Genomic DNA, 13,729 nt, shown 5'->3' on the forward strand with positions numbered 1-13,729 from the left:
CACTGTCCATCACACTATACATAGAACGGGGAAATTAGCACAAATGCAGCGCTCGCCATCAGTGTGAAGTATGGTGGCAGTTGGGCGATTATTTACGGGCTGCATTACTTTCTGAAGACCTGAGCTCTGAGTCACCAACCGAGCCTGATAATTAATTCCTCACTCCACAGCAATATTATGAAGCTGCACGACAGAATGACAGATGTACAGCTAGAAGCACATTGTCAACAGGGTGACTGGATTAAGCTATTTTGACTGGTTCATTATGAGGAAATTGTGTTTTAATGTAAATTGAATGACGACGTTATACACGTGGCAGTTTATGTTTTACGAGCTACACTTTGTTTGACTGTTACAGGCTGAATACAGGAGACAAGAGGTCACGTAGTTTGATTTACTGCTGTGTTATCAGAGTATTTGTTGTTTTCTCTCTGCTCTTTGTTTGTCCCAGAGCTCAACTTCCTGTAGATACAAGAGGTGGAGGGGGGGGCTACACTGGGATCTGACAGAACGAGATAACCTGCCATCAGCGAGGCCTTCTATTTTTAACCGCAGGTACTACTAACACATGACGTGGGGCTCTTGTTATCAATATTTATGGAACAAAGATTAAGACAGAGTAATGATACTCATATGCACCGACTGGATCCACCCTCGACTAATAGTTGTCATTACGGCGACGGGGAAGGAAAGTGCTGATAGACTCAGAATTTTAGGCTGGCACTTTACATTTAAGTAATGATTCTAGAGACCAGGCAGGGCCCTAATGTAATTAGCAGATGTAAACAGGGAAGTATGATGACTGCAGTGTTGTTAAATGGCTTTAACAATACTTTTTTTCTTCTTCTTTTCTGTGATGAATTTTGTACAGCTGTCATTTGAGAAGGTGGAGCTGGGATTCATTGTCAGGCTTTAATAGGCAGATTGTTGGATTAAATCACAGGCGGGCTACTGCTTTGGAAGTAAAGACAGTTTCATAAAAACACAAAGTAATAACAACAAGTGGTAATGAGCCAACCGCTAAAGAGCGACCATTCCTGCTATCATTCTTACATCATACATCTTCTTCGCTCTGTTTGCTGTACCTAATGAATATCAATACCTATACCAATCTCAGTCTTTCTCTCTGTAATGGTGCACATTCATCTCCATATTTATCCCACGGTGCAGCCCGTTGGCTACACATTTTAATAACACTCCCTCTGCCAAAAAAATATTCCACTCGAACACTTAAAAGTTCCGAGAGTAAGCTCAAAAGAGGTGAAGTATCTTGGCAGGCCAGAGAGCAAAATGCCATGCAGTCATATGCAGCCCAGGGGATGAAGCGATTGATCTGTGACCTCAGACTCAGCCATAAGATATTGTGGTGAAGAGTGTGGGGGAGGGCATGGATAGTGGAAGAGGGACGAGCATTAGTCAGTAACGGAGTCTGTGAAAAGCTGTGGGAGCAGAGGAAGTGTTAACAACATCACAAGTAGGAGCGAGTCAAGTTACCACGTCAGAAAGCAGAAAGGACTGGGAGTAGGATGATGGTAGGAGCCTGAGAGGTGATGGGACACATACATCCTGATCATTTAATCATGTGAAGCGAATGAAGGGGATTGTTCATCCACAGCATGCTGTCCACGCCGAGCTGATATGTGTTACCTCTCTCTTTACGTCACTCCCTTTTATTAGTAGCCTGTCATGAGTGGCCGCCGTGTGAAAAGCCTACATTTACAACGGAGGGAGTTCAAGGATAATAAGCTTTGTGTGAATCTCAAGTCCGGCACTTGTTGCCTGTATGATGCATGGAGAAGAATATATTTTTCTTGGCAAATTATACTCACGATTCTAATTTTATCTGATTATGCCATCTTGTGTCTTTAAGACAGAAATGTATTAACATAAAATGCTAAGAAAATAAGTTTTTTCGTTTTTCCTTATTTTTGGCCACTGCCTCTACAAGCAAGATGACAGAGTACATGCGTAGTCGGACTAAATTAGAATCAAACTGTTTGCCAAGAAAATACTTTTGACTCTGTCAGAAGTTTGGTGGTACAATATTGACAACTGACACTGACAACACAGAAACTTGCGTGTTTTTTTTTTCTTCTCCCCTCTTAAGTCCCATTGTTGACGTATATGAATGTATTCAAATCAGTGCCTTTTTACTGATGAAACAGTGGATAGACTCACTGTGTGTCAGAGTAGAAGGGTTTTACCTTGAACACTTTGATGAGCAGCTGTTTTGGTTTTGTGACATAAGTCCATCGGTGCTATTGGTTCCTCGCAGACGCCTACAGGTTCCAATCACGCGCCACCCATGCGGCGTGATTTCCATAAACTATGACCAAAAAAAAAAGTATTTTATACCACAAGAATGACACTTCTCTTACAAACACTCTAGAGAAAGTTTGCGATGCTGGCAAAGAGTCAGGCAAATATCACCTATTACTCATGTTACTTAGTACATTTGGGGCTTCACTTGCAAGCACAGCGCTTCGTCACTGCATAACAATCAGATGGCTGAGTGTCGGTGGTGCAACTGATGGAATTTTACTGAAAACAGATTTCATCTTTGAACTTCCAGATATCCTTGATCGAAAAGTATCATCCCTGGCTTTCCACGCTCTGGTTCTTCTCTCAGAGTAATCGCACTTCTGGAGGACGTGGATTAACTTTTATTTCTCTTATATCTCTCCGGGACACAAAAAAAAAAACGCAAAACTTTAACAGAATTTGACAATGTAAGTATAGCATATATGAGTGTTTAGTCCAGTAACAACAACAACAACAACAACAACAAAAAAGCGGTGGGGTGGTTTCGTTTTGAGCAGCAACAAGTTCCTCCAGAACTTGACAGGCAGACACAGGGGCGCTATAAATGTGCTTTTTGTTTTGCAAAGGCGATGTGTGCATCGTCCGCGTTACAATAATCTTTAAATGACCAGTTGTGCGTATGCGCAATAGGCCTATGGCCCTTCGCCAAAGAGGGAGTTAACAGTCTAATAACACAAACACGTGAATATGGATATGTCTCAGAAGTTTCTATGTGTCTGTCATTGTTTCTCGATGCAGATTTAAAAAGGTTTGAGGCGGTGAGCGCGCACGATCAGTCGGGACCTGACATCCCCATAAACTTGGATTGCCGTCGCTTATTTCAATCACGTAAGACACCTAATGGCGTTGACCGGTCGAGGGTGTTACGTATATCTGAACAAGCTTTTCTGACAGCCCGGGCTTGTTGATATTTGTCTTTACTGTGGATCCACCAAGGTGTTGCCTGAGAGAGTTTAAGCACGCCGACATTGCAAAGGGTTATTAGATTCATAAGTCAGCGAAGTGGTGGGCGATCTACTGAGCACAGCAGAAGTTCTCATATGATGACTTCAAACAAGACACATTACCTACCAGCATCTGTTGGAGTGAGTGGATATTAAGACACTTCTATCTCCAGGACAGCGTAGGGGAAAATGGTAAGTAGCAATGGGAAACACACAGCATATAGAGGATGATTACCAGTAAATAGTCGTGCTTGCTATTTAGTCTGGCAACGCATTGCTGGAAGGGTTGGACTCAGTGGCTACTTGAGAAACTCAGTATCGAGACCCATGTCTGGTGAGGCTGATGTTGACAAAGCTTGTGAGGAAAGGCAGATTGTGTGGTGCATTTCTTCGGCTCAGGATATGCCGGTACAGTGAGAGAGGTAAGGAAACATTACATTGTGTCTGCGCGCAATGTGTGGATGTGATGTAGGCTGGATAGGACTGTGTGTGTGTGTGTGTGTGTGTGTGTGTGTGTGTGTGTGTGTGTGTGTGTGTGTGTGTGTGTGTGTGTGTGTGTGTGTGTGTTGGCAGTGAGGGCTTTATATTTTATGCATGTATGTATGTTTTTTTTGTGCGGTGCTCCTGGTTTTTTTTTAATAAAAGAGCAACATGTGCCACTTACCTGTGATACTTGCCATAAGCATGACATTAGGAACAATAGGGGCTCAGTATCATCTGGCGTGAGAGTGGAGCCTTTTTTTTCATTTTTTTTTCATTTTCTTTTTCATATTTTTTTTTTTTTTTTTTTTGAGGCGGTTGGACACTGAATGTGAACCGGCGTTTTTATGATATAGGTGCTGTTATCTGGAAGGAAATGTCCGACCAACATGTGATCAAATATTAACAGGACTGGTTTGGCAGGGGGGGGGGGGGTGGTGGTGGTGGTGGTGGTGGGGGGTGTTGGGGATACACGTGACAAGACGCGGGGAAGCAGCAGAGTAAAAAAAAAAAAAAAAAAAAAAAAAAAGCAGTTTAAAGTGGGCACTCAAACAAAAGTATATAGATATTTTCGTGGCCCCTCATAGTTACCCAGGCTGTGTTATGCTTTCAGCACGTTGGACAGAGGCACCGGAGTCGTGCATGGACTAACCCGCCGAGTGGACGCCAACTCTCTCTCTCTCTCTCTCTCTCCCCAGCCCCCTTTGCCAAACCTGGGATTGTTTTTTCAACTTTTGGTAAGCTTATTCTGAGGGAGCCTGTGGTCTGTAAACGGAAAAATAAACGGGATTCTAAAGAGAGGAGAGGAAAAAAAAACAGGAAATTTATTAAAAAAAAAAAAAAAAAAAACTACAGGAGAGAAAAAAAACAAAAAAGCGCTTGCCATTAAAAGAGCTTGTGCTTTAAGATGTGTTTTTTGTAGAGCATTGTGAAAGTTGAAATGTTAGGTCGTCTGGTCTTTTGCACACCACATTGTCGGTACCTATAAGCCCCCCCACACTGCGTTAAACTTTGGGACATGCAAGTCTTGGTCGCGGAGATCTAACCACGCACATAGTGGTTGTCAGCCCTTGTAAAGGTAAGAGCACAATCCATTGTTTTCATGTCACTCTTTTGTTGCTGTCGTCTTTGCGGGCTTCTTCTGGCTTTTTTCTCAAATGAACTTCGGCTGTGAAACTACAGCATGCAGCCTTCGCCTCGGCGGTGTGTTAATTGTGGGCATCAGTGACCGAAATAACTCCGAATTGAAATCCGATCCAGGTGACCGATATCTCCTAGACCATCTTCCTTTTTTTTTTCTTCTAAAAATTGAAGTTAGGCTATATTTATAGAATATTTGTGCGTGCGCATTCATATACGCTGCGAGTCATGTGAAGCGGATAAACTGGGACTCGTTTTTGTGCTTTATGTTTTTAAAACAGAGCTTTTTGGAGCCGATTCTTTTTTTTTTTTTTTTTTTCCTTTTTTTTTTTGGAGTTTCCGAACACTGACTGCTGCAACACAATTTGCGTAATCGTTGCGTTGTGCCTAATCATGCTCCCAATGTGGGACTTAAGACGCTGCAGTGATGCACGAACTGGATAGGCTACCGATGCATGCTGCACATCATGAAATTGTCAGGAAAAAACTATCTATCTATCTATCTATCTATCTATCTATCTATCTATCTATCTATCTATCTATCTATCTATCTATCTATCTATCTATCTATCTATCTATCTATCTATCTATCTATCTATCTATCTATCTGTCTATCTATCTATCTATCTATCTATCTATCTATCTATCTATCTATCTATCTATCTATCTATCTATCTATCTATCTATCTCTCTCTCTATCTATCTATCTATCTATCTATCTATCTATCTATCTATCTATCTATCTATCTATCTATCTATCTATCTATCTATCTATCTATCTATCTATCTGTCTATCTATCTATCTATCTATCTATCTATATCTTTCTGTCTTTCTGTCTTCTGTGCTTATTTTTCATGTTTGGTCTGCTGCATTCATGTTTTGTCTTGATGTCAAACCCTCTGGATTTTGTTATCGACCAAAAATAGCCCTACTCTTTACCCCTCCACCCCCCCCCCCCCTCCCCCTCCCTCCATCGCCCCCCCTCCCGTCATCGCCATCAAATCACTTGTGTTTTTACTACGACCGCTCCACGGTTTCATTCATAAGGTGCTTTTCACTTCACCTGCTACCCTGCCCCCCTCTTTTGTCCGCACACGGCTCTGTGTCGACCTGTCAAACGGCAGGCTGCGAATGAATAATGGGAAATAAAATGAATTCATTTCTTAATCGCTTTGACTCGTGTAATTCGGTTTTGCCAGAGCGAGTCTCCTTTACAGTATACAAATTGTTCTATTATTTCCTGTGTGGAAATTACAATAAAGATGGGCGTGGTCAAAGTGCACCCACTGACAGATGTGATGGCTGAATGTGATGGAGAGAGATAAGATGGCTTGATATGCAATTGTTCGGGAGGCAGCGATTTTTCTTTATCTTTATCTTTTTTTTATTCCAATTTAAGGAAGGCGTTCAATGTGTCAGATTTAGATGATCGTCACACAAAACTGCTCTGGGATTTTATTTCTCTGCTCTCCTGAAGGACTTGTAGCCCTAAAAAATCGTCTCGCACCGATGCAGAAACGGTGGATATTGTCTATTTCCTCTCTCTCTCTCTCTCTCTCTCTCTCTCTCTCTCTCTCGCTCGTCTTCTTTTTTTCCTCTGGTCAAAGATTTAAGATTTCTGATCCAAGACGAAGCAATTGCATGACAGCAAAACAACTGCAAGAGGAGAGAAAAGCCCCAACGCCCACTGGCAGTCCTGTTTTAATCAAGACTCCTCTTGCAGGCTGCATTTTCAAATAAATACTCCAAAACGAATGTATCCAGTACATCCCTAATTGTGTATGAATTATGGACTACCCCCGGCGTTATCGGTCATTTTACCCACCAATGTAATGCGCGCAGATCGGTTTCTGCGTATTACAGCCTATTAATCCTCATTTCATATGACAGTGAAACCAAAATAGCTCATATTACTATTATACACCCGACATTCATAAAAGTGCTCCTGTAATAAAGGCTGCGTCGCAAATATAATAGACACGTTTCCGGCTCATCAGTACCACAAAAACGTGTATTGCACAAAGTATGATTAGTCATTAATTTATCTAACGAAACGACCCGCGGTTTATTCTATATAGGATCAGAGAAAATTATGATAGTTTAAAGAAATATTTGGCCTTTTATTCGCATAAGCCACAAGAGAGTTAGATTATTTTTATTGCAACATCTCTTTCGGTTGTTTTTTGTTTGTAAATATAATCTTTTTTTTTTTTGCAGAATATCTATTTTCTGGCCATGTAGCAGTATTTTTAATATCTTTTTTTTTCTCTCCTACTGAGACGTGGGATTATGGTGTGGGCGTGGGCGTGTTGGGTGGAGGAGGAGGGGTAGGAGGGGTCTGTGGGGTGGCACGACACACTTTGTATGTATGAAGGTTTTTTTATAGCACTTTTCTGCAATGTACGTCAGCGGATCAGTCCATAAATGGGGCTGCGTGTGTTTGTGTGCGGGCGTGCGCCTGCGTGCGCTCGCCACTGTGTGCGTGCGTCTCCGCGCGTGTTATCTTTACCGAGAATCTCCCCTCTCTCTCTCTCTCTCTCTCTCTCTCTCTCTCTCTCTCTCTCTCTCTCTCTCTCTCTCTCTCTCTCTCTCTCTCAGCTCTGCAGAGTTGGGGTGGGCGTCAATAACAAACCTGATGGTAGGTTTCATTGCAAAAAAAAAAAATCAGATGAAATTCTTTCGGTAGGCCTATTTATTTAACGGAAGAAATAATAATAATAATAATAAATGCATTCTGCAGAAATAAGGATTAACACTAATATTGTTCTATATTGCCTCATAATGTATTTGTTGCCTTAATGTTGGCCTTTGTGTGTCGTTTTTGTATCCGTTGCGATCAATTCGTGCACTTTGGAAGCTAAAGGTATTTGGCGAAATCTGTTTGGGTTTTTTTTTTCAATTAAAGATGTTCAGTTTTTCTTTTATTTAATAATAGGCGTGTTTCTTTAATAAAACTCGATTCCCGGTTGTGCTTGCCACACTTTGACACATCGTTTCATTCATGAAATTTTATCAACTTGTCGTTTTATCCAAGCTGGAGTCTAATATTATTATAATTAGCTTATCGATTATTATTTCGTGCGTTAAGGGCGGAAATCTTGACTCGCGGCTATTACGTCACGACATGTATTTAGAGCGAAACATTAATCATCTTAATCATCTTAATCATCTTAATCATAATATAAATGTAGGCTACATCGCCGCCGCCGCCGCCGCTAATGCTTTAGTCACCATCACCACCACCATCATCTTCATCACCAACACCTTCATCCAATTAGCAGGCTTGTTTAAACAAGTTCTGGCAGGAAGCGATGCCTTGAACCTTTATTTCTGAACCTTTAATTATCAGATATTCGTCACAGTGGCGTGATTTTACAGCGATGGAGCCCACGATGAGTTATTAATACACAGTGGATGTAGTTATTCTGACTGTAAAGACATCTGATACGTCGGACCACTGCGGGACTACAAGGATTCATGATGCTGTGTGTGTGTGTGTGTGTGTGTGTGTGTGTGTGAGAGAGAGAGAGAGAGTGTCTGTGCGCGTGCGTGTGCGTGTGTGCGTGTGGGTAAATGTTCGATCATGCCGGCAAACCATTCAAGTGTGTCTCTCAGCATGTGAACATGCAGCACTGAAATCAAGCAACTTCCCGTAACAATAAAACATATATATATATATATATATATATATATATATATATATATATATATATATATATATATATATATATATGTATAATATATGTATTGACTGAATGTTAGATAACCTAAGAGTCAGGTTTGAATATTATTGGTAGATTTTTGCATTTTCAAAGCGAAAAAGAAAAAAAATCAAGTATCTTATTTGTCCCTTATTTGTTTGAAGATGTATCTGTAGTTGCATACGGTGGCAGGATATGTCATATTAAACCGAGCAGGAGGCATATTTAGTTTCATAACAGCCTCGTTTGAGCAGCAAATGAAACATGCCTGCTTTCTGAATTCTCATAACCAGTATTTCAGCATTTCCAAGTAATTTTGTGGCATGATTGGTCTGTTTTCATTCAGCAGCAAAACATGCAAAGGTTATTGATGCTGTGGTGATATTGGATTGAGGGTGGGGGAGGAGGGGGAGGAGGAGGAAGGAAGGCATAAGCCAAGAAAGGAGACAGACAGACAGAGACAGACAGAGACTTAATAGGCGACGGAGAGATTTGCAGTCTGTGCCACTATGGAAATAATGTATCAGCATGGTGAGGATGTGGAGGATGGAGAGTATATAAGGCTCAGGAGACTGGTCCTCTGTTTCTGCCTGATGATTACAATAAAGGTTATTGTCATCACAGGGGGGATGACATTAACTCGTCACTCCAGCATGTGATTAGAAAAGGCCTGTACTGGGTTCACCTGTTTACCAGTCTGGAGTTTTCTCAACTGTTCTCCGGCTCGCTCGCGCCCTCGTTTGACGTCATCTCACCTCATAAAAAAAATGTTTTCTCACTTGACGTGTTTGCTTCTTGAAGGAGGAATGCAATTTCACTTTGATCAAAAATACCGTTACCGTCTGCCTTTATCCCCAGTGAAAAATGACATTTCACAAAATGTCATTTTGTCCGCGTTACACGGTTCCTTTCTGGCACAAGGAGGCATAATTCTACTTGTTAAGTGAAGCTTTCGGCAGTGCGGACCTGTCAGCATCGTGCTGCATTTGGCAAGAGAAGCCTTGAAAGGTTATACAAGTGTGTCGTGTTGTCAGCTCCCGTGGTTGTTTCTTCTTCCTGCTGCACAAACAGGCGAAAGGTTGTGAGCGGGGAAGATGTGAGGAGAGACTTACCCAACTGTTCCTGCGAATCACGTGTATTTGGCCCTGGATGGGCGATTAGAACCTGTAGAAATTTGCCACATGGAGTGGTTTCTTCCCAACTCCTCAGATAGTTTGAATCATCGTTCGTGGTTCTTTAATGAGAAATCCTAAACCTAAAGAAATCTTACGCCTCAGTTCTGATGAAATAGTGGTTTAGCAGTTTCCAGAAAGACCGCTGGTTGCCTTATAAGAGGCAACTGCTGTCCTGCTTTTGTTTGACCCTCAATCGAATGAGTCAAAAACAACCTAAACTCTCCTCACAACTCCTTTTTGCTTCCAGCTATTAGACACACAATTCATTTCATTCAGAAATTCAGTCCTCACATGCAAGCCAAAAGACTTGATACGTCACCTTCAGTTGTGTTGTATTAGCAGAAATGAGAGACCATGTTGTTGTTTTTGCTCTTCTAATGAGATGCCAAGTGATTTATTTATGAATTACTTGTTTGGAACAGCCCCCTTGTGCAGTGTGCATTTTTTTTTTATCCTCTTTGGAGTCATGTCGCTCAGTGATTGCTGATGCAACTCTTTGTCATCCAGAGTTTGCCCTCACCTCCTGTGAGCCTTCGGGGAGGGCTATATCTATCTTGGCATGTCCCCGGGTGTGTTGGAGGTGGGAGTGACTCATTAAGCAGGTGTGAGCATCCACTCCCATACTGCTACATGCCAAACAGGAGCTCTCCAGCTCATAAGCTCGTGCAGGGAAGAATCATGATGGCAATATAGCAAACACATCACAATAAATCTTTGCACTGGACAAGGGCCAAGTCACAAGGATAATGAGCTGCTATTTCCCCATTATGCTCAGTCTTGTATTCATCAGAGGTGGAGTTTCCAAACGTTCATCACCCATTGAAAGGTTGTGGCTCCACTGACATCTTTATTTGAATTCTGCATTATATAGGGAATGAATTGTTCCCAGTTTGTTCCCGACGAGGGGAAACAAGAGCATCAAGAAGCAAAGCAGTTTCATCCTCCAAGTGAGCTCTGTGTAGGCCTTTATAGTTTAAACGTGTTTGTTTTGCTGACATTTGGTAATAATAACCTGTGAAAGCTGGTTACTACATTGCAGAGCACTTGCAGGGGAGTCATCCATCTGTTGTGGAGATGGCTCACTTTAAAAGCAAGGAGAAGCAGAATTGTTTTCAGTAAGTTCACATCTTTGTTAGCCTCCAGTGCCTGTTGCCGTCCAAATGTTTTAACGCCACTTACATTTTACAGTGCTAAAATGATGAGAGTCTTCTAAGATGATTCTCAGAGCCTTGTTTATTATAGAAATGACTCAGGATCACGCGCAGAGGACATTATATGAGATAAGAGTGTGAGAATCTTCTTTGGGCTATATCAAGGATGTTGGATCAGGAGGCTTAAGATATATTAAATAATGGGGACAAACGTTCACAAATGTATACTTTACACTCAAATACCTTCTTTCCTACAGAGTATTTTGATTAAAAAGAAAAAAAGTGCATATCCTCCTCACAATCTGCACACCAGTAACAGAAATTTCTCATTTCTAATCCTCTGAATATCTAATTTTTACACAAATAGGCCAACTCTAAATGGCATGCAGTGTGTATCACGACGTGGTTCAGACGCGCTGTTACGCACACACAACAAAAAAAAACAACCTTCATAAGATGTGCCACCTCTTTGGCCTCGGTGAGTGAAATCCGGAAGAGGAGAGCTTGATATACCTCTATACCAGACATTAGGGTTTGGATGCAGCCTGCACGGTTATGCGGACAAACAAAAGCACACAATGCATTAACAGTTCCGCCTGGAGGCTGTTTAAACAGGAGTTTGGCGGCGACCAGTCAGCCAGCGGCAGGTCACATGTTGCAGCGTCATTGTGTAGTAAAGTTACTGTAGTTGCAAAGAGGCTGCTCACTCCGGCTCCAGAGGTCTCATCCTGCTGCCGCTGCTGCTGCTGCGGCGTTTCCAGCATGCGACAACTTCAGTTTCAGACGATCTCCGGAGGAGCCGCGCAGCCATGGGAGTGCATTACCTCATCCATGCAATTTCCACCATCAATAATTTAATCTATTTGCTCCAAAGCTGAACTGAGATATCCTGAAGCTTGTCGGAAGAGTACAGAGAGAGAGAGAGAGGGGGGAAAAAAAATACCGCTAAAGTAAATTACTCAGGGAGTTGTCCAAAACATCCCAGATGACACTGCTGTCCTGTTGAATGGTCTGTTTTACGACTGGGCAGTAAAAGGTATGTGTCCGTTTCTGTTCCTCCATAAGTTGTTTTTTAAAAAGCACTTTGGCTTTGTTTGATGCTGCTTAAGAAAAAAAACAAAAAAAAAACGACAGAGGTGCTTGTGTGTGTGTGTGTGTGTGTGTGTGTGTGTGTGTGTGTGTGTGTGTGGGTGGGGGGGGGGGGTCTTAAAGTAGCTCGATCAAGTCCGGTTATCCTGCGAACAGACAACGCCGCAGCCCGAGAGGGGACATGTGTAACCTTATCCTCTCGTTCATTAATAAAAAACGGAGTTATTATGTTGATTGGGTTTCCAGAGGAGAGCACGAGCTCAGCAGATGTAATCTCGAGGGCGGGGGGACGGGGACACACACACACACACACACACACACACACACACACACACACACACACACACACACACTGTTGTTTCATTATTAGAGCAGCCTGTGCAAACGTGGCTTATTATTAGTATTTCTCGTAAATAACAAAGTGGAAACAATCCAGCAGCAGCGCGCGTCAGTATTTAAAATCAACCACGTTTGAACATTAATGGCAACTCTCTGCCCATAAAGGTCTCAATAAACTCTTTGTTTCAGGATGTTGCTACAGTACTTTATTATAATCTCGGACCCTCCCGTGCTGTGAACACACACACATACACACACACAAAAAAACAAAAAAAGAAACTCCAGACAGTTTTCTGTTTGCTTGTTTTGGACGGGGGGGGGGGGGGGGGGGGGACTTTGATGAACTCATTAAGACTTTATAGGAAACCCGAGACCTAAACGCCCAGCGACGTCGGCCAACACACATACACGGTTGATCCACTTCGTGGTGTTGTGTGCTCGCGCCGAATCTTCAAATTACTGGCAAGAATGATTAAAATAAAGTCCCATTTATAGAGTGGTGGAAAGCTGGCTGAGCTTTGGAAAACTCCGTGTGAAAATATCTGGATCATAGCAGCACACACACAGAGGATGGTTTAATGATGAAATAATGATGTACTTTCCAAAAAATGCACACGGGGGCCACATTTATTGTCAGAGTTGTGACTAAGTACCTTATAAGTGAACTTTACAGCATATTATGCAGCGGAAATGATCAAAAGCTGAATTATGCACAACCAAAACTGTTGTCCAGGAAAAATACCACGTTTTTGGCTTTCCATCTATCTATGAATCAATCTATCTATCTATCTATCTATCTATCTATCTATCTATCTATCTATCTATCTATCTATCTATCTATCTATCTATCTATCTATCTATCTATCTATCTATCTATCTATCTATCTATCTATCTGTCGTGTTTCACAGGAGAGGGAAATAAAGATGGGAGGAAGGTGGAGGGAGGGTGAAAGAGAAGGAGCTCTTTTTATTTCACGGTCTCACACACCATCTAGTGTTCAACGTGTGTAACTGCAGCTCTGTTCATTTGGAGCTATAAGTCTGTTGGTTATGTTAGTGGTCAGGTCCCAGAAATCGGTGATTAGTGGGTTACATTATTTTTGTTCACACTTTAACAGGAAATTTAAGAGTACTACATTAACACAGATTCTGCACGTTTAAGGCTGTCAGTTATGATCTTACCATACTGCATGTGTTGCTGCTGTAGTCTCTCTATTGTCCACTGCTGCACACAGTGTGGGAGGGAAGCAGCGACTCATTTGGATAGCACATATCACTCAGCAGCTATTTGAATGCCGGGCTGTCTGTGGCAGTGGCTGGGGTTGGCCAGGAGGCAAGGTATAATCCCTTAGTGATGCTCATCTATTACTAAACGTGCTCTGAAACT

This window comes from Anoplopoma fimbria, chromosome 2 (assembly GCF_027596085.1).
Source record: "Anoplopoma fimbria isolate UVic2021 breed Golden Eagle Sablefish chromosome 2, Afim_UVic_2022, whole genome shotgun sequence".
Taxonomy (NCBI): domain Eukaryota; kingdom Metazoa; phylum Chordata; class Actinopteri; order Perciformes; family Anoplopomatidae; genus Anoplopoma; species Anoplopoma fimbria.